General features: G+C 37.7%; 1 long non-coding RNA gene across 2 annotated transcripts; it reads left to right on the top strand.

Moving 5' to 3' along the window:
* Positions 1-3,367: 3,367 nt before the first annotated feature.
* On the top strand, positions 3,368-16,283 carry LOC116230834 (uncharacterized). 2 transcript variants are annotated; one of them, XR_016469434.1, is made up of 5 exons: positions 3,368-3,448; positions 11,240-11,358; positions 12,549-12,686; positions 13,354-13,457; positions 14,739-16,283. It is a non-coding gene; the product is annotated as an uncharacterized LOC116230834 (long non-coding RNA). The 2 variants fall into 2 exon arrangements; XR_016469433.1 differs by having other exon boundaries at positions 3,398-3,448; positions 11,227-11,358.
* Positions 16,284-18,162: the final 1,879 nt, after the last annotated feature.

Genomic DNA, 18,162 nt, shown 5'->3' with positions numbered 1-18,162 from the left:
ATAATTTACATATATGGGCACTTAAAATCACAAAACCTACATGAGTTGGAAGGCTAAGTTGGATCAAATGTCCAATTTCACTCCTAATGGGAATTGCTAAGCAATGCTGAGAAACACAATTCCAGCACACATCTTGGAGTTCTTCTGTCAAAGCAGATTTTCAGCTGTCAGTGTTCCTAACTCAAGAGATTCTAGGCAAATGAATCTTCTTTTGGCCACCTGTGGCTCTCCCAAGGCCTCTGTGCCAGACGCTTGCTGTCTCTGCAACACAAGCAGAGCAAGGAGGTCCCAGAGCATTGTTATCTGCAATACACATTAAGTAATGCAAAGAAAAATGTGGGTTCTTTTTTTGCAAGCTGTTAAATCTGTGCTGCCTGCAGCTGCTGATGAAGGGAAGGAAGATGTTGTTGGAAGATTTTCTTGAGAACAGGTTTTATTTCCATAGCATTCACATAGGACTAAAAAAAACCAACCAAAATCAGATGTTAAATCTAGAAAAAATTATTAGTTCATCTAGCATTACAGTTTTTATAGAAAAGGTCATAAAGTCTCGCTTGAGCAAGTCAAAACCTTTCTGTGTGACTATGATACTTAGTTGGATGACAATAAATGTGTTTCTCATTCACCATTTTTAATTATATATCTATACCTAAAACTGCCTGCTTTGAGCTGCTATCCACTGCTGATTCTTGTCACTTTTTTTCCGTGAAACTAAAGAATAATGTAGCCTTTCCAGGTTGCTGCATGTATGCTTGTAAGCAAGCTACAACTTGATTGTATTTTGCTGAGCTAGACACATAGTTAAATATTTTATTAGAAGGAAACAACTCTAACTTTTAATAAAATTATATCTCCTGCATACGTGCCAGATTTTACCTTCTCTTAAAACTGGTTTTGCTAGTCAGTGATCTGCAGGCACGTAAAAAAAAAAGTTCTTTTTCTGGCCCTGTTCCACACTTCATTATTTGTGCAAGGAACACATTATCTTTGCTATTTTCCCTTCTTTGTTTCATTTGCTGTGGCATTGCTTTGAAAATTCATATTTTAGCAGTATGTCTATTTTGACCTTTGTGTTTTTTTAGCTGCTATTTCCTGAAATAGCCTCTCCTCTCATAATTAAAACTTGATGTCATCTTCTTTGATATGTAACTTTGCTTTTACATCAGCACTGTGTTTAAATATGTCCAATTCTTCAAGTGATGTCAATTTTTCTGTGCAACTGCCTGCTTCTCCCTTATTATCTGTCACACCATCAGACCTTTCCTAATCTACAAATTTGATAAACCATGATGTGATAGTTGTAATCAAATCACCAAGGACACTTCAAACAGTACTGAAGTTGACTGAAAATATTATTCAGTAATGATTGACTGTGGATGTCCTCTTTGGTGACTGTCAGCCAGCCAGGACTTAGCCACTGAATGTGCACATTGCAGAGGATGCTGTCATTTGCTAAAATAAGGCATCACATACTAGATCAAATTACTTTCCAAAGAAAATGTATTGCCTTCGTTTAGCAGCTTAAAACAAAATGCAAAAGAGGAGAGTTATAGGAGAGGTGGGTAAACTAAAGTGTTTAGTTGAGGAAGGGAATGAAAAGAGAGAAGGTCATAGAGGGGAAAAAAAAAGGAGAGATTTGTTACTTAGCAGAAGTAGAGATAACTCTCCTGCTGACTGTGACCCAGTGAGTTAATGGAGTCTTTATAGTGATCTCTGGAAAATATTAAGCTGCAAACAGTTCTTCGTGACTAAGTGGCAGGGTTAAATCTTGTGGATTTCTAGCAGTTTTTCACAAATTTTATTTTAATGACAACCTTTCTGTCACTGTGCACTCTGCAGTGTTGTCTATTGCATTGATTTAATTATGTTGGTATTTTCTCTTGTGGTTTTTGTTTTTTAATAAACCAATGAGATATTATCAATTCACTTCCATTTGGTTATATTTCATGAGTATTTTTACCAGTGCTACACCAGAAAGCTAATGGTGACGCTTTGATTTTTACCATCTTTTTCATGCTGTTTCTCAAATCTGCATAGGGTCTTGCAAATTGGAAGGATGTTTGTAAAGAGGTGACATGTGACAAGTGGTTTCTTCAAACCTCTGTGCTAAACTGAAAGGCAGTTATCACACGCATGTCATACAGAAAACATAATTGCTTGTTAAAAACATGTCCTGCCACAGACACCATGTACCTGCTTCCCTGTACCATTGTCACTTCTGCATTTGGAGGTGTGTATAGGCAGTCACTAATTCACAGGAATTGAAAATGGCCTGCTGGAATGATCTGGTGCCTACCATCTCCTAGTCCCTGCCAGGCCTTGCCTCAGGAAAGCTGTGCCTGGAAACTTCCTAACAAATAGCAAACAACCTTAGAGCTGCTAGCAGGAGGGAAACTCTGTGTTAGCAACCTTATCACCGTTAAGTTTAACACTGTGATCAGGTGAAAGTAGGTTGAATAGGTTCAGTGTGTAGATGAATTTTTTGGAAGGGAATTTGAAGAACTGTGGGACTTCTTTGTACCATTTCCACCAGCTACCTGCAGAAGAGACGACAAATGAGATCACCCACACTCAGATGATACCAAGCTTTTTCCAAGTAGCTAAATTCCTCTGGCCCACAGTGACACAGCTAGGATGAAGGGCAGCATAGGAGATTCCAGCATGGAGAATCATACAGAAATGAGTCTATGCTGAGCTCAGTAAGCTGGGAGGGCATGGCTGACAGGGCCCTGTGCAGGCAGAGCACCAAGGTGGGCTGGGTTCCGCAGCCCTTCAGTGCTTGGGGCCTCGCCAGAGGAGCGAAAGCCATTCTTGCACTGCACTGCAAGAAGGAAGAGAGGGTGGGATTTTGCTCAGGTGTATTTGTGTCTGAAAATGGAGGAGGCAGCCCAGAAGATTGGAAAAGAATTTGGGCCTGAATCTTACAGTACAGATACTGCTGAGGTGGAAGCTGGCTGGGCTCATCCTGAGGACCTGGGTGGGAGAGGCTGCCTCTCAGCCCAGAAGGCTGCAGTGGGCTACGTGGACACCCCTGTTTGCTGTTGGTGGTGTCCTCTCTGCACAGGTTCTCCCTGAGCCGCCAGGACTGAGGGAGCAGCTGGTCGAGCAGTGTCAGCCACCTTCAGGTTCTGGATATAATTTGTCTTCTCTGTGTGGTCACACCCTTTCCAGGTGAAAATCAAAACCTGAGGGAAAATTCAAAAGCTGCCCTGAGCCCCTCAGCATAGACCAGGCAGAGTTTTTAATCTGTTCTTTCCTACAGCTGTATTTAACTAATTAGTTAACTCTAATTAGCTCCTCATGGCTTTAATTGCATTATTAATAAGTGAGAAACTGGGCAACTGTTTTGGTACTTCATATAATTGCTGCATTTTTCTGTCGTATCTATGGGATCCAACTCAGACTGTAGCTGGTGGCCGCCTTTGGTCTTTTTGTCCTGAGTGAGATTGTGAGTTACTGTTCAGCAACCCTAACCTTATTCATGTTGACCCGTGTCAGTGTTTGAGACCTGAGGAGATGGGTGCTCTGAGGCAGTATGGCAGGAGGCCACAGAGCTCATCAGGTGCTGCCCCCAGGAGAGGTGCTGTGGGCACACGGTGCCATTTTAGGAACCAGGAGTAACTCCTTCAGGCTGACGAATGTTTGGGTTTTTCTTCTTTTTCTTCTGGCATCCTTTTCTACTTTCCCAGAAGAGACTTTGCTGTGATAATTGTGTTACATTAATTTTTGCCTAGTTGCATCATATTCTACTTTAGCTTCATGTTTTACAACACACTATACATAAACTATTACATTGTGGTTCGTTCCTATTACGGCTGTTGCTTCATTAACTCCAAAGAGAAGACATGCAGCATATATTCAGCACTTAGCACAGAAAAATTTGTGAATGTACTGAACTGCTAGTCTTGGAAGACTGCCTTCTGGTACTCAGCAGCTTGTGGTATATTTGATTGCAGTTCCTCTAATGGTGTTTCAGGTTTCTCATAATTCAGATTAATAGGAAAGATTAGAAAAATGTGGTTATTCTATGATCTTACTTTCTCAAGTTTACTATTATAAATCATCCAAAGAGCCTGCAGCTGCTGCTGAAAAGGGCAATCTCATCTTTTCCTCTCATCCCCAGGAATGACTGCGCACTGCTCTCTTTGTGTTGTTGCTAGCAGTAGTTGTGGCCATGCAGGTGGCAGAAGGAAGAAAACAAATTAACTTTCAGCTGTATCAGCAACTTGATCTGACTTGCCATGTACCAGCAATTGCTAGTGGTGACATGAAAAAAGGCAGGGGCAGGCAGATTTGAGCGTGGGTTCAGATGGGTTTAAGTTTCACTTGAAACCACATCTTAAGAAGCAGCATAAAAGGAGGAAAAAAATAATCTTTTGTGCAGAAATACTGAATCCTGAAAGAGGCTTCTGTTTTGCTTTAATCTTTCTAGCCTATGGACTTCTGCACTCAGCCATCTGTTGCCACCTTCCTGCATACAACGCAACCTCTCTTCCTTGCTTTCACATTTCTCTTTTTTTTTCCTTTCAAATTGGTTGTTTGCAAATGAGAAATATTTTTGTAGTTTGCGTGTCAGTTTTTTTTTTTTTAAAGTTTGTTATCATACTACTTTATCTAGTATTCTTTTGTGGAACAGAGTACTTAGTGAGCAGAGGGAAGTTGCTGGCTGAAGAACTGATTGCACTTAAAATCCTTTTGGTAATAGTAATATTTCATCTCATTGTGTTTTCCTTTTCTTTGTAGCTTCTCTTGATTGTAGAAGGTAGCTGAACAGCTGCTGCTAGATTATGAATGCTAGTCTGTTGTGTCTTTTTTTAGTCTCTATGAATAAGCCTTATTTAAATTGTTTTAAATCTATTAGCTTGACTGAAGCTTTCTTTTCACTTAATTTTTAATTTTTTATACCTGAAGTCTGCTGTATGTTTAGTGTGTTTAATATAGCTAGTTAATAATTTTTAGACAGTGATTTTTATTGTAGCTATATTGTTCATAATACATGTTGTCGATGTTCCTCAGTTCCAGAACATTCCTCTGGAAGGTTTATTTTCTTTTTTATTGTTTTTTAATTTTTAATATTCACTTGGTACTGAATGCTGTTTTATTTTTTTGCTTTCACAATATCCATCTTATTGATGCACTGATTTAGAGGCCTTCAGCTTTCAGGACAACATCCTGTATTGTCCAACAGACTGCCACAAACTTTCTCTGAATTTTCTTAAAAAAGCCTGCAGGTTTTCTTTTCTTAACCACACCATTTGAGATGCAGATGCAGAATCTTTACTTCATATTTGAAATACTAACGTGATCAGGGCACAATATGGTACATCAGCATGTATTCTCTGAGAAAACACACGCTTCCTAATGGGGAAAGTCTGTGTAAATGATCAAGCAGTTTCTATGACAGTATGGATTTTCACTTTGGTTTTGGCATTGTTTTCCTTACACTGCCACTCAGCGGTCAGTAGTGGTGTGTCTGGAGATTCCAGCTTCAGGAGTCAGAAAATCCAGAATGTTCAGCACTTTGTTTTAGTAGGTTTTATTTCACGATAGGATCAGACTAGAACTAAGTTTCGGTGTTCACAGTAAGTCTTGCTACATTGTCAGGTGAAAGCTTGTTTAACCACAAAGATTTCAGGCCATGTGATTGAATCCTGTGAGAAGGACTTACTGTTCTGCAATAGGGAAACAAGATTGCATTGCCATTTAGAGAAATGAGAGTCATGAAAGAGCAGAAAGTTTTGATTCTTTTTTAAATTCTTATTAATGTTACATATGAATCTTGAGAGGTTGTCTAAATTAGATAATTAGATGATTCATCTGCTCTAAAGGCCAGTGAAGGAATGGGAACATCTAGAGGGCAACTCAACCTGGCCTGATGTCATTCCAGTAAAAGGAAAATTCTTCGTATCCAGAAATGTAATGCAGTATAGAGTTGTGATATTTTAAAATTCAAAACTATTCTAATTACACTTAAATAATCAAATGCATTTGAATGCAAAATCTTACTCTACAGATAATTGAATTATCTCAATTCTAGTGTTTACATGATTTTTTTGTTGTTGTTTTTGTTCTTTTTTAAAAAAAAATTAAAGATGTTGCAAAATGGTGAAAGGTTTTGGTCAAGTAATCAATGGAATATTTTGGTCCTCTTTGTTTTCCATATGCATTTTGATATGTAGTGGAGACTTTCCAAGATGTTGCACATCAGGAGTAGCAATTCAGTTTTAAAGGAACAGTTGCAAGTGAGGCACTGTACTTCACTTCTTTTAGATGAGTGAAGAAATTAGCAGGACCTTCCTGGGGTCTGTTCTTGAGCTGCAGATAACTGTGTGTACACTAGTACTTCCCTATGAACGTTCTTCAGGCTTTAAGCTCTTTGAAGTAGATGGCCTTATTGGAATTGCTTACAGAACTGTCAGTAGAAAGGATGATAAAAGGAAGAAGAGAAGATGATACATTGAATTATACAGGCAGAGATGCAGAATAGAGGACGGAGAAGGCAGTGCTTGGAGGTGGTGTGTGCTCGTCAGCGCTGCTCTGGGCTGCTGCCATGCAGCACTGGCTGTGTTCACAACAGGAAGGAAATAATCTGTGGCATGCTGTGCTGGTCAGCAGTTAGAACGAAACCCAGTCCCAAGACATCAAGTTAAAGGAATTTTTAAAAGAAATTCTTTTTTTTTTCTCTCTTTTTTTAATCCTCCGTTAGAGAATAAACTGGAAATTTATATTTTGGAAGGAGGGGGTGAAGCAGGTGGAAGCAGATGGTTTGTGGTGATTACCAATAGAAATGTGAGAGAAGAAATGTGAGAGCCAGAAATAAATAAGAAGCTTGAACTACATATTTCTACACTGAAATAAATGAGCTGAATGAGGCTGCAATTCAGCAAGAGCTTTTCAAAAGCATCTCCAAATCCTGCTGTATTCAGCAACAGTGTAGTTTTTCAAAAATGCCAACCTGCAAATGAACAGCACTTAGTAGTCTGCTAAATTATGAGTGCTCTTGAAAATCTTACATCATAATAAGGAAGTTCAGAAACACATTTCACGGGAGGATGGTCTTTAAGGGTTTATGTCCATTTCTGAATCAAGACTAAGTGTTACTTCCATGACAAATTGATTTTTGCAAAGCTTAGGGACAGAATTTAAAAATTTAAGAACAATTAAATGTTCTCTTGAATTAGAGCCCAGCTTAGCAGGAGAAAACAGCAGAAGCAGATAGGATGAATTCATCGAGAACATCTAGAAATTGTTCTGGGAGCAACATGAGTGGAAATTGGGAAGACGAGCTTAACCTCAAAAGGATTGATTTAAAATCTAGAAGAAGTTTGCTAACTCAGGTTTTTTCTTTGCCTTTTCTTATGCATCATGGTTGACTGTTTAAAACAAAGACAAATATATGTATATAAGAAATATACAGGTCCTGAGGACAGTGAGCATTGTGCATTTGTCCTTGGAAAATAAGTTTCTTGAGGCAGGAATAACTAACAGAGTAACAGAGTAGTAGTGCTCTCTATTTAAAACTTTCTTACTTATTAATCACTCAAATCAGTACAAGGTATCTTCTCTCAAAGTTTCACAGTTCATGAAAATGTGAAGTTAGTCATGCAAAATAATTCTGTCACCACTCTGTAACAAATCTTTAAGGTTTATTGAACACGTTTGAAAGTATTCCAGGAGAACAGCTGCATAGGATTAATCATTCTCAGGGTAAAAGCTGAATTTTTCAGACGTTTGCATGCACTTCATAGTCTCTCAGAAAAATAGCCTGTTCCTATTTAAATGCTGAAATGAATCAGCAGTTATTTTTAACAAATTTGTTGTCTTGACTAAGCAATCAACTAACAGAAACCTTTGGCAATCTTTGAGCTGCAACGGAACCTTTTTGGATATGGGCTTTCATTGAATTCCAGCCCCAGAGCAGCGCCTGCTGATGGATGTCCAGTATCCATGGTGCAGTTAGGTTGGGGTCAGGTCCTGCTCTTCATTTGGCAGTTGGTGTCTCAAAGCCTCCACAGCTGGCTGCTTTCATGGTGTTTCATGGTCACCTCACCTGGGGTGGGTGAGGTCATCACAACTTACCTTACACTGATGGCATGAATTTAACAGATGTCTGCAGTCTCCTAGGTTACTGAGTATATCCAGGTTCATACACATGCCAAAAATAACAGAAGCTGTAATTTATTTGTATCTCATCTGGTTTTGTTTGCTTAAGCAAAGGGAAGCAAATAAATGACTTATGATGCAAATAAATTGTCTGTTTGGAGAAATGTCATGGTCCAAATCACCTGCTAGTTTACCACATCCAGCCCAGGATGAGAGTTTTGTTATCTTTTTCCATAGTGATAGTTGTACCAGCCTTAGTTGATAGGAATGCTGAAGTCTATGAGGCAAAAACTTTGGTGAAACAGCAGCCTTTGTTTTGTCGAAGTATTTTTCTGCAAGTTAGCGATTCCTCCTGATGTTTTAACATCAGCTAGAATTTCCATTTTAAATCTAGAAAATTAACTACCTTTTTTTCCTTATAAGAATGCACCTTCTGATTCTGATCTTGCATGTACCACTGTTTTTGTGGGAACAACTCCATGAAAAAACAGATCAGAATGAGAACTTGGAGTGTTTTGGATAATGGGTCTGGACTGTTTTTTGTGGAAACTTTTTCAGAAGATTTCTGAAGAAGCACAGAGGTCACCAGATGGCAGGCTGCTCTACTGAATTTTGCAGCAGTAAGAGTGAACAGTAAGTGACCCAACAAGGACAAGACATGCCCATCAGCTGCTGGTGATATGGTCTGTTATTTTGTACTGTAATTAACTTCAAGGATATTCAAAATACAAATGTCATTCTTTTTTGCAATACAGAATTCTGGTCTATATCCTTAATTCTTAATTATTGAATGTGATGTACTTTTCCAGCTTACTTTGAAGTTCAGGCAAAAGAAGAATGCATGAATAAGAAAACAATGTGTGAGCATTGCTCAAGTGAGCTTACTGGACTTTTCTAACCAGAATCCCAGAACAGCAAGAGATCACATTCAAATAATTGAATGTCCTGCATGCCATCCCAGTGATTATAGGATTCAAAAACTGCAATATACCTCGTGCCTTTCAGCATCTGCATTTTCAGATTATTTCTCTGGATAAGAGTGATCCACCTGTCAAATAATGGGTCTGTAGAACAAAAAGATAAGCATTATACAGATGTATGAAACTCTTGTCAGATTTCTGAAAGAGCAAAGTTTCATCTCATTTCTGGAAGAGCAAAGTTTAAAAGGAATTCATTAAAAATAAGTCAACAACACAAAGCAGGCAGCACTAATTTTTTAGGACAAAAATAACATAATCATGGCAGGGGATAAGCAGGAGATAAATAGAAAGCAGGAGACAACTGAATAGTTTTAGGAATATATAACTGAGCTAAAACAAGGTTGCATGAAACCACACACGAACACATAAATTATTAAAATCTCTTGTTGCAATTACTCAGATGCTCAGTAGAGTGAATTAAAACTTGCTGCAAAGAACTAAACAAGGATCTTTTAACCCTGCTACTGCTGTTTATAAGCTTGCTTGCTGCTCATGGTTCATATGTCTGGAAAAGGGATAATGTTTTATCTGCTACATGAAATTTGCTTCTGAAGGAAGTGTATTAAATCAATGAGAACAAAGCATACCGTTCTAATATGCACTCAATGAAAAGTGATGTTCTGCTGTCCAACATCAAGCCCTTGGTAGCCAGAGTTTTGAGTAGTGTTTCCATCACTATACCTTTGCAGCTCACCACCAGAATGGTACCAGTAGGGACTAAGGATATTTCAACCAGCTCAATTTATATGAAGGAGAGACAAATGCTAATTTTCATTCTGATGTAGTAATTTTTCTTTGCTAGAACTTAATTTTTAATGGTAGCTACAAGTATATGTTAAGTGGTTGGGGATATTGAGGCTGGGCGCAGGGCCATATCCACTGGGCCAGTGCCACAGTGAAAATCTCTTGATAGGAAGCTGTTTACATGCTGTACTTGTAGCAAAACTGTGTGCACATCTTTGTGTATAATAGGCGTTTCATGAAGAACTGAGTACGCTGATGTTCTTTTAAAACACTTTCATAGGTGGAATGTATATGTGTATCTAGTGGAACCTTTATTCATTTCTTTGTATTTCATTCAATTTCTTTACAAACCAACCCTGATTTTGTTTCGTTTGGTTGTAGAAGCCTTTTGTCTTTTTGATTTTGGAGTGCTGCATATTTGTAAAGAGCAAAACAGAAAATCAAAACATCTTCACCAATATGACTGATCAACAGCCATGCTTTTGTTCTCTAAAATACTGTCATCTATTCCTTTGAGTCCTTTAAACTCCTCTTTAATCAAAGGAAATAGAAGGACAGACCAAATGATGATTTATCTCACATGCCCTGGATACCTGTCTCAACGTGTGAGTGCTAGATTACTTGGTTTTCTGGTTAATGCAAATGTTAAAATGTTGTTAGACAATGAAGTAGGTATGCGTGTTTATGTATATAAAAGAACAGAATCTATTCCATTTCACCATAGTATTCAAGTGATAGAATAGAGAGTTTCTGAATAAGTGAGTTAAATGGCCTTTGGGAGAAGGGTTGGAACTTGATGATCCTTGGGGTCCCTTCCAACACAAGCCATTCAATGATTCTATAAATGTCTGCTGGAGAAGAATGAGTTGCCAGTGCTTTTGTAACACGTTTTAATTTTTCTGTTCTCAAAAATACCTCTGTAGTTATGTGAGTAACAAGATAAAAATGTGTTGCAGGATAGTTCCTGTGAGTTTTTAGGTTCGGATCCCATGTTTAGATGTATGCTTTTCACTTACCCTTGAATCATGTATCTAAATATTTGAATGCAGTCTAAGATTGAGCCTTTACAATGTTAAGGATTCCTGCTCTGTCATTCAAGTTAATAGGAATTTCTTGTCGTCTTGTGTGACACCTGGACATAAGTATTTTAGAACAAAAATGCTTAGAAATAAATATATGTATTTTGCTTTTTGCTGTAAAGTCTTTGGTATGACAAAGCACATATGTAATATAGATAGCACCAGCTGTATTTTCTTTATATAGGTTGTTGCATGTAGATTTTTTTTGTGAACAAAATTTGGTGCAATGAGTTGAGATAGAAATCTTATGTGATCCCATGGTTTTTGTCTTGTTTTTTGTTGTACCTTGGGCTATTATTGGAATCTTTGCTTTATGTCAGGTTTTATTTTCAGAGATATGAGTGACTGCTGGAAGACAAAGCTGGTTTCACAACATCCAGCTTCTATTTCTCATTTCACCAAAGGCCTTTAACGTGATCTTGGATGGAATATGACATTTCAGATGTCCAAAGGTACTTCTGATCATCATATTTCTACTTCAGCAGTCATATTTCTACTTCACTTCCTCATCTTTCTCATTTATTGCAAAGAAGGGTTCCGAAGTTGTACAGAATAAATGAATTAAAGGTTTTGCAGTACTCAGAAATTACTGTAAGGGGAATTACAAGAGAGCCAAATTATGATTCCTTTCTGGACTGCCCTTGACACAGCCAACAATTCCCCTCACCGGGCCATTGTGCGTAGCTAATGAGTCCCCTGTAATGCAGAGCAGTTTGCTTCATAATTTAAAAATTTAGGGACAATCTTCAGCTGTGGCAGCGTCTCAAGCTCTACAAGCTGTTGTCAACATTAGCAAAATGCCACATTCTTTGCATCCAGAAAAGACACCCCAAAACCCAACTTTGCCTATTAATCTGCCCGGCTCCAATGGATTTAGTGAGAGAGTCTCCCAGTCGCTGCTTTTCAACGTGATGATACAAGCACTGCAGGAGTGGCAATCCAAGAAAATGATGTCCTTTGCCAAAGCTGTCAGGAGGAGGCTGGGTGTTTGTTACTGAGTGAGAGGTGACATGCTTGTTTTCATACCACATTCCTGACTAAATTCTGTGAATGAATTTGAATGATGCCCCAAATATTACCTCAAGCAAGCACTGTATTCTGTCTCAAAGAATGTTGTAAATCAAACCAAGTGTAAAAATTCAAGAGCCCTTGAGAACACTGTACAAGTAATACACTCATAGCAGGATAGAGTAGCAGTACAGCAGGCACTTTTCAAGATAATAAATATCTTCTGATATCAGTAATGAAGTGAATACTGAGGTGAATTGGGCAAAATTTTTGCTGTTGAACGTTTCAGTTAACGTGGGAAACAGTTATCAGCACCATCCTTTGTAAAAATGTGCAGGGAAACACGCAACACAAGATGAAGAACTGTTTCCTACAGACCTTTTAATTGTCCTATGGACAAGGAACAGAGTATTACAATAAAAAAAAGGGGGAAATCAACAAGAGCTGGAGAAGATAGAAAATACTGATAAACTCTTTAATTTCTGTTTCTTTATCCCTTCCAATTGCTTATCATTACTGTTTCCATCTAATGTGGTTGCAATTATCCGAGGGTATCTGAGAGTCAAGCTTATGACGTTTTGATAAATTGTTAATTTCCATAGTAATGTGCTTCATTTTTCTTCCTCTGTTACAGAGTTAGCTCTGACAGTCTCTGGAGGAATTTGAGAAGTGTGAAGGTTGGAAATGAATCAGTTATGCATCAGCTACATTTCATACTCTTGTCCTGAGAGTAAAGCAGTTATGGGCTGGGCTCCTTGTTCCAGAATGACAGGTAATACATGTAGCTAAATCACATCAGTGTAGTAAGCTTGCATGAGAATAAAAAGTCAAGCACCTTGCCTGAAATCTTTGATGTATTTGCTGGTTTTAACAAAAATAAGAGGTTAGTTAAAAAGTTATTTCTGTCCCTTTGCTGCATTATATTTTTTCATATTCATAAAAACAGGCAAGCAAAGACTATGAACGCTGCTGTTTGACAGTGTTAGGAAGTCAAGCTCTAGCAGCAGTATTGTCTCTTTCCTTATGTCAATCTTTGCTGCTGTCAAAATAACAACCTGCACATTTAAATCATTCTGGATCATACTGATGTTCTGTAGACTCAAGCTGTTGTGAAACAAAGTGAAGAGTTCTTGTTTGTAATGGGCTAAACTTTCTCTGCTGAGTTCATCTGTCAACTGCCACTTACACTCACAGCTGTTGTTTGAGGAGACTGAATTGCTTGCTGTCCGATTTGTTTTTACCCTTTTGTGACACAAATGAGTTCACGGCTCAGGAGTTACCTGTGATTTTCCAAGTGGCAAGTGCAACACTTCAGTTTGCAATATAAGGTCTAGCGGGCAAGAAGCTTGGTGAAAATGAGCACAATAGCAGCTGCTATTCAGTAGTATCATTTAGTTTCAAAGGAATACACAGATTTTGTGTACACCATTTCTTTCTAGTGATGTGTTCCAAATATACAGTGGAGACATCCTGGGAATGCTTATGAAAAGCTCAGTGCAAACCTCATCCCACCACACATATCCACCGTTGCACAAAGGAAAAGGTATTGTTGTATTTATTCACCATTACAAAACGAAGGGAGAATAAATATTCTGATACCATTGTACAAGCCAGCCTCATAAGCTTTATTCTGTGTGATCCCATTTGTGGTGTAAAGTAAATATATAATTAATTAACAAGTATAATTAATCTTTTTTGAGTCTTGGGAGTGAGATTTCCTTCTCTCTAGCCCACTGTTTACACCTCCTTTTTAGGCATAATGCCATATCACCCAAGCACTCCTGTGAAGGAGTGGGGCTGTATGTGTCAGAGAGGGCTCAGCCTCAGGAGCGAGAGAATCAGGCTGCTGTGAGTTTACTCCAGTCACAGCCAGTTAGCTGCTGTTAAATAAATCTCGAATTATAGAGACAGTGAGGAATTCTGTGGGAGAGAAAAACTCTTTCAGCTGTGCCTCAATTCCTGCAGAGAGCAGGATTTAATGCTTTCAATGGGAAGGTCACCAACTATATTTCCCTAAGTGCATATCAGCTGGTTTGGAAGATAGCACTTCACTGTTAGTGATTGTCCTCCTTGCAGGACTAGCTATTATATAGAGCTCAGCTTGTTCTTCAGTTTGATCTGATTAGTTCCCGTTCATTCTATGTCCTGCTCACCAGTGTGTTAACTTACAGCACTGATTCATTAAAGTCATAATTGGTCATCATATTTATTTAACTACTAAGTTATTTTCCATAGTAAGTGAATAGACTTAGCTAGTATTGGCAGAAAATTTGTTAATCTAATTAAAAGTGACACATATTTGAGGCTTACAGTAGGAATGTGTAATGTGTTAAGGAGTAAGGTCTTCTAAAGCATGCTATTAACCTTGATCACACTCGTTACTACAGTGTAACTTCCTTTTTATCAAATGAAAGTATCAAACATACCCACAGTTCAGAGTTACTAGTCCAGGCAAACTACAACTAACTTCTTTTAACATAGCTAAGAAAAACTTTTAATATTTGATGTCAATATTGCCCATAGGCTGCTTATTTCTTTGTTTAATGTATAACAACAGCATTTTCCTTCTTGTTTTTCTTGGAGTGCTGGATTTTACTGTCACTCCCGTGAAGAAAGGTTATTTTTATTTATTGATATTGAGTACTTTATATAGAAACAGGATATTTATACTTAGTTAAATAAAAACCTTAGATATCTATATCTGTAGAAATAAAATATGCATGCCATGTATGACTACAATCACTATTTTGATGTGTGTAATATGAACACTGGAGCTTTATACAATGAAGAAAGAAGTATTAAGATATTTAATTTTATTTTGCAGCTTGCACTTTAATTTGTGTGATGAGTTGCTGTTCTCAGAAGGAAAACATTGGAAATCAGATGGCATGGTTCCTCATGGCCTACCATAATTGCAATACTCACTTTATTTTGTTACAGTGCTGCAGCAGGAGCATGGTTTTAAAGAAAAATTCTCCTAGACTTTTCTCTACAAAAAGCACCATCTAGTGTTAATTATTCAAAGTTTGGCTGAAAATACAAAGAAAAATGAAAATAAAATTAGTAATCAGAATTTGACTTAAAAATAATGACAGTGACTGAACTAGTTGCAGTTGGTTCATGGGACTGGTGTTGTATAAAGCTATAGGTATAAAGTAACAGGTCAACTCTAGGGTCGTCCCAAAATGTTTTTAATCAGGTCTCATCATTTTGTATTTTTGATGTCTAGTCTTTCCATATGGGCAGAAATCTTTCTTTGTGACCTAGGTTTAGGTGAGATGAAAACGAGCACTGGGATTTGCTATAGAAATGAGAAATTCCCTTTCTTATAGCTCATGTGGCTGTGGTTAGGACTGTGCAGGATGGGATATCTGGGATCTCTCCCCTGCCTCAGTGAGCATTTTATACGCATCACCCTCAAGCATTTCATGCAGAGTATGAGAGTTTCAGCAGAGACTACTGAGAAAGAGTTGTCATTGTGTTCCCTGTAACCCCTCTAGCCTGGGGGTTAGAACAGCCTCTGATGTGGGTAAAGGCTCTTTGTCAGGATTTAGCTAGTAGGGAAAATAGGTAACTTTCTGCTGACAGAATCAAAGTTGCAAATAACCCAGTCCTCTCTCTTATCTCACTAGGAGCTCTGTATGCAATATCTCATGATGAATTGTTAATAAATGACAGGACTGTGTTTGAGGTTTAGCTGGAAGAAGGATGGGACAGTATTTGACTTGCCTGATGTGTTTTGAATCTATAATGTTTAATATATAGCAGAATTTTAATTTTCATGCTGTGGGGACCAAACACATATATAACAGTAATGATAAAGAATCTAATATAAAACTCACTGGGAGTCTAGGAAACATTTTCAGCAACTGACGGAGAATTTGGACCTGTTCAAAATTAATCTGTTTGATTAAGTAAAGTAAACCATGTTCTGAAGAAATCAGAGGTGCATAAAGTGCTGGCTAGTAGCCAGGGAAGCCTTAGAAGAATTCCTCAGAGAATTCATATCTTTTCAAGTTGAAATGAAGTCTAAAGTTTTAGAGAACCAAAGAGTTATTCTTCATACATGGCAAGATTTTGGTTCTAGAGAAAAAAGATGGAGTAAATTGACAAATGTTCTGTAGAATCCCAACAAAACAAAAGAGAACTAAAAATAAATGGTTTGAGAACCAGAGGCAGGAGAGGTGTAAAAAGCATCTGAATCATGGAGGAAAGCCTGATGAGTGATTTAATGATAACAGTGAAATTCAAACTTATTGGAGATGCTAGTGATGGGTTGCTTGTTATTTTTAAGACAACTGTGATAACTTGTTGCTTTTGAATCATACAGTTTAGTGGTGTAAAACTTCAGATGCACTGAGCTAGTTGAAAAAACACATGAAAGCAATTTTTATTGTTTTAGACCAAAACAAAATGAAACCATAGCATTAAAATGTGATATTTCTATTTTGGTTTTTTAATTTGTTTTATAGTGAAATGTTGTCTTTTAGGGAAGAGGAGAAAATGGAGTAATGTTCTTTTCCAGTAAAGTTTTGTTCTTTATCCAGATATGGGCATCTGCTGCTAATCTATACTTTATTAAGCTGAAAGATTCATTAACTGCCTCTGTTTTTGGAGCAGTTCCTGAAACATTACACTTGAACAGTTCAACATGTTTTCAAATTTGGTGAGTTAAGCCTAGAACTTCCAATTACAGAGCAGCTTCATAAATCAAGAGGTTGCATCACAATCATAGATGTCTTTAACTTTTAGCTTGTTTCCAAGATAGCAAAAAAAGACCTTAAAACATCTGAGCTTCAAACACGTGAACTCAGAAGATATTTGGAATACCTGTCCCAAAACAGGTTTAAGACAATTTCATGATTTTTTTTAGCTGTATGTATGTTCTTGGGATATTGGGATTGTTTAATGTGTGCAAGTGGAAGAAAAATTACAGCATGTTTTCTGTTTGCCCGGAAGCTCCATTCTTGCAGTTGAATTTTATATATACACATGCACACTTATTACTGATTTACTACATGTATACACAGAGTAGATGCATATATCATTAGATAAATTTATTATTATCAGAGTTCCTTGATATCTTTATCTATAAATTTTTTTCCAAGAAAAATTCAACACTGAATGTAAAATTTAAGAATAATGACAGTGAATATGATTTATAGCTAAATTTTTCAGTTCTCATAGAAAGAGTCCGTGGACCTACAGATGCTTGATAGCCCAGGTTGTAAACCATTGGTTTAAATGTAAATTTTTGTGGTTACATAACATGAACAGCAGGTGGCAGTAGGAGGACGTTGGAAACATTTCCATTCGTACGCTATTCTGCTTTTGATTCCGTATGCTGGGAAAGCGGAGGCCGATAAAACTGCTTTGTCTCAGTTGTCTAAAAATGTTGATTAACAGGATTATATATACCAGCCAGTGAGGCATGATCTTCTATTGAGGAAGGCTCAGGATTTCATGGATAGTAGATTTTGAGAAGTGTTGAATTAGAAATTGTCTCAGCTGTCTGTTCAAACTTGAAGATGCAAAAACAAAATTTGTAATGCATTAGCAGCTGTGTTAGTATTAGTGAGAGACTGCAGCCCTTGTTAGCCACAGTGAAACAAATGAAACAGCAGTAGCATGTCTGCCCTGTTCATGGGAGTACTGTGAAGAGATGCCTGATCTGGCACTGTCTGGGCTGCACAAAGTAAATGACACAGGCTGTACGTGGGTCGCTCTGAAAGTAATGCCTCCTATTTATTTCCATTGAAACTACAAACAAATATAAAGAACACAGTAACACTACTCGATAGAGCAAATTCTCAGCTACAAAACAGTATTTTTTCAATAGTCACTGCCATCAGCCAGTTTGCATAGATGAGCTGATCAGGAGACACTGTTCATTTTATGGTATGACATCTGTGCATGGTCATCCAGAATGTGGTTTGTCTTTCGCACTGCTGTTGCTACTGCTGAAACGCATCACCCACCACCTCGCTGTGCTCACATCCACTGTTTGGTGTCCAGAAATGTTCAGCAAGCATCCATGAACGTCAGTGAATTCAATTTTTTCCACATGAAGAAATTAAATTCCATTCTTTTGTTTCATCCATGCTTCCATCATTTTGTCAGACTGCTGCTCTGTTGCACAGTTATAAAATGTAATGGAATATTGGTGGGAAGATTCAACCTCTACTGCAATTTCACCAGCATCCATCTGAGATGTTGTGAGCCAAGATAATAAAATAGAAGGTGTTATT

Source organism: Phasianus colchicus, chromosome 10, assembly GCF_987193195.1.
Source record: "Phasianus colchicus chromosome 10, bPhaCol1.hap1.1, whole genome shotgun sequence".
Taxonomy (NCBI): Eukaryota; Metazoa; Chordata; class Aves; order Galliformes; family Phasianidae; genus Phasianus; species Phasianus colchicus.
This window is presented reverse-complemented; position numbering and strand designations above follow the sequence as displayed.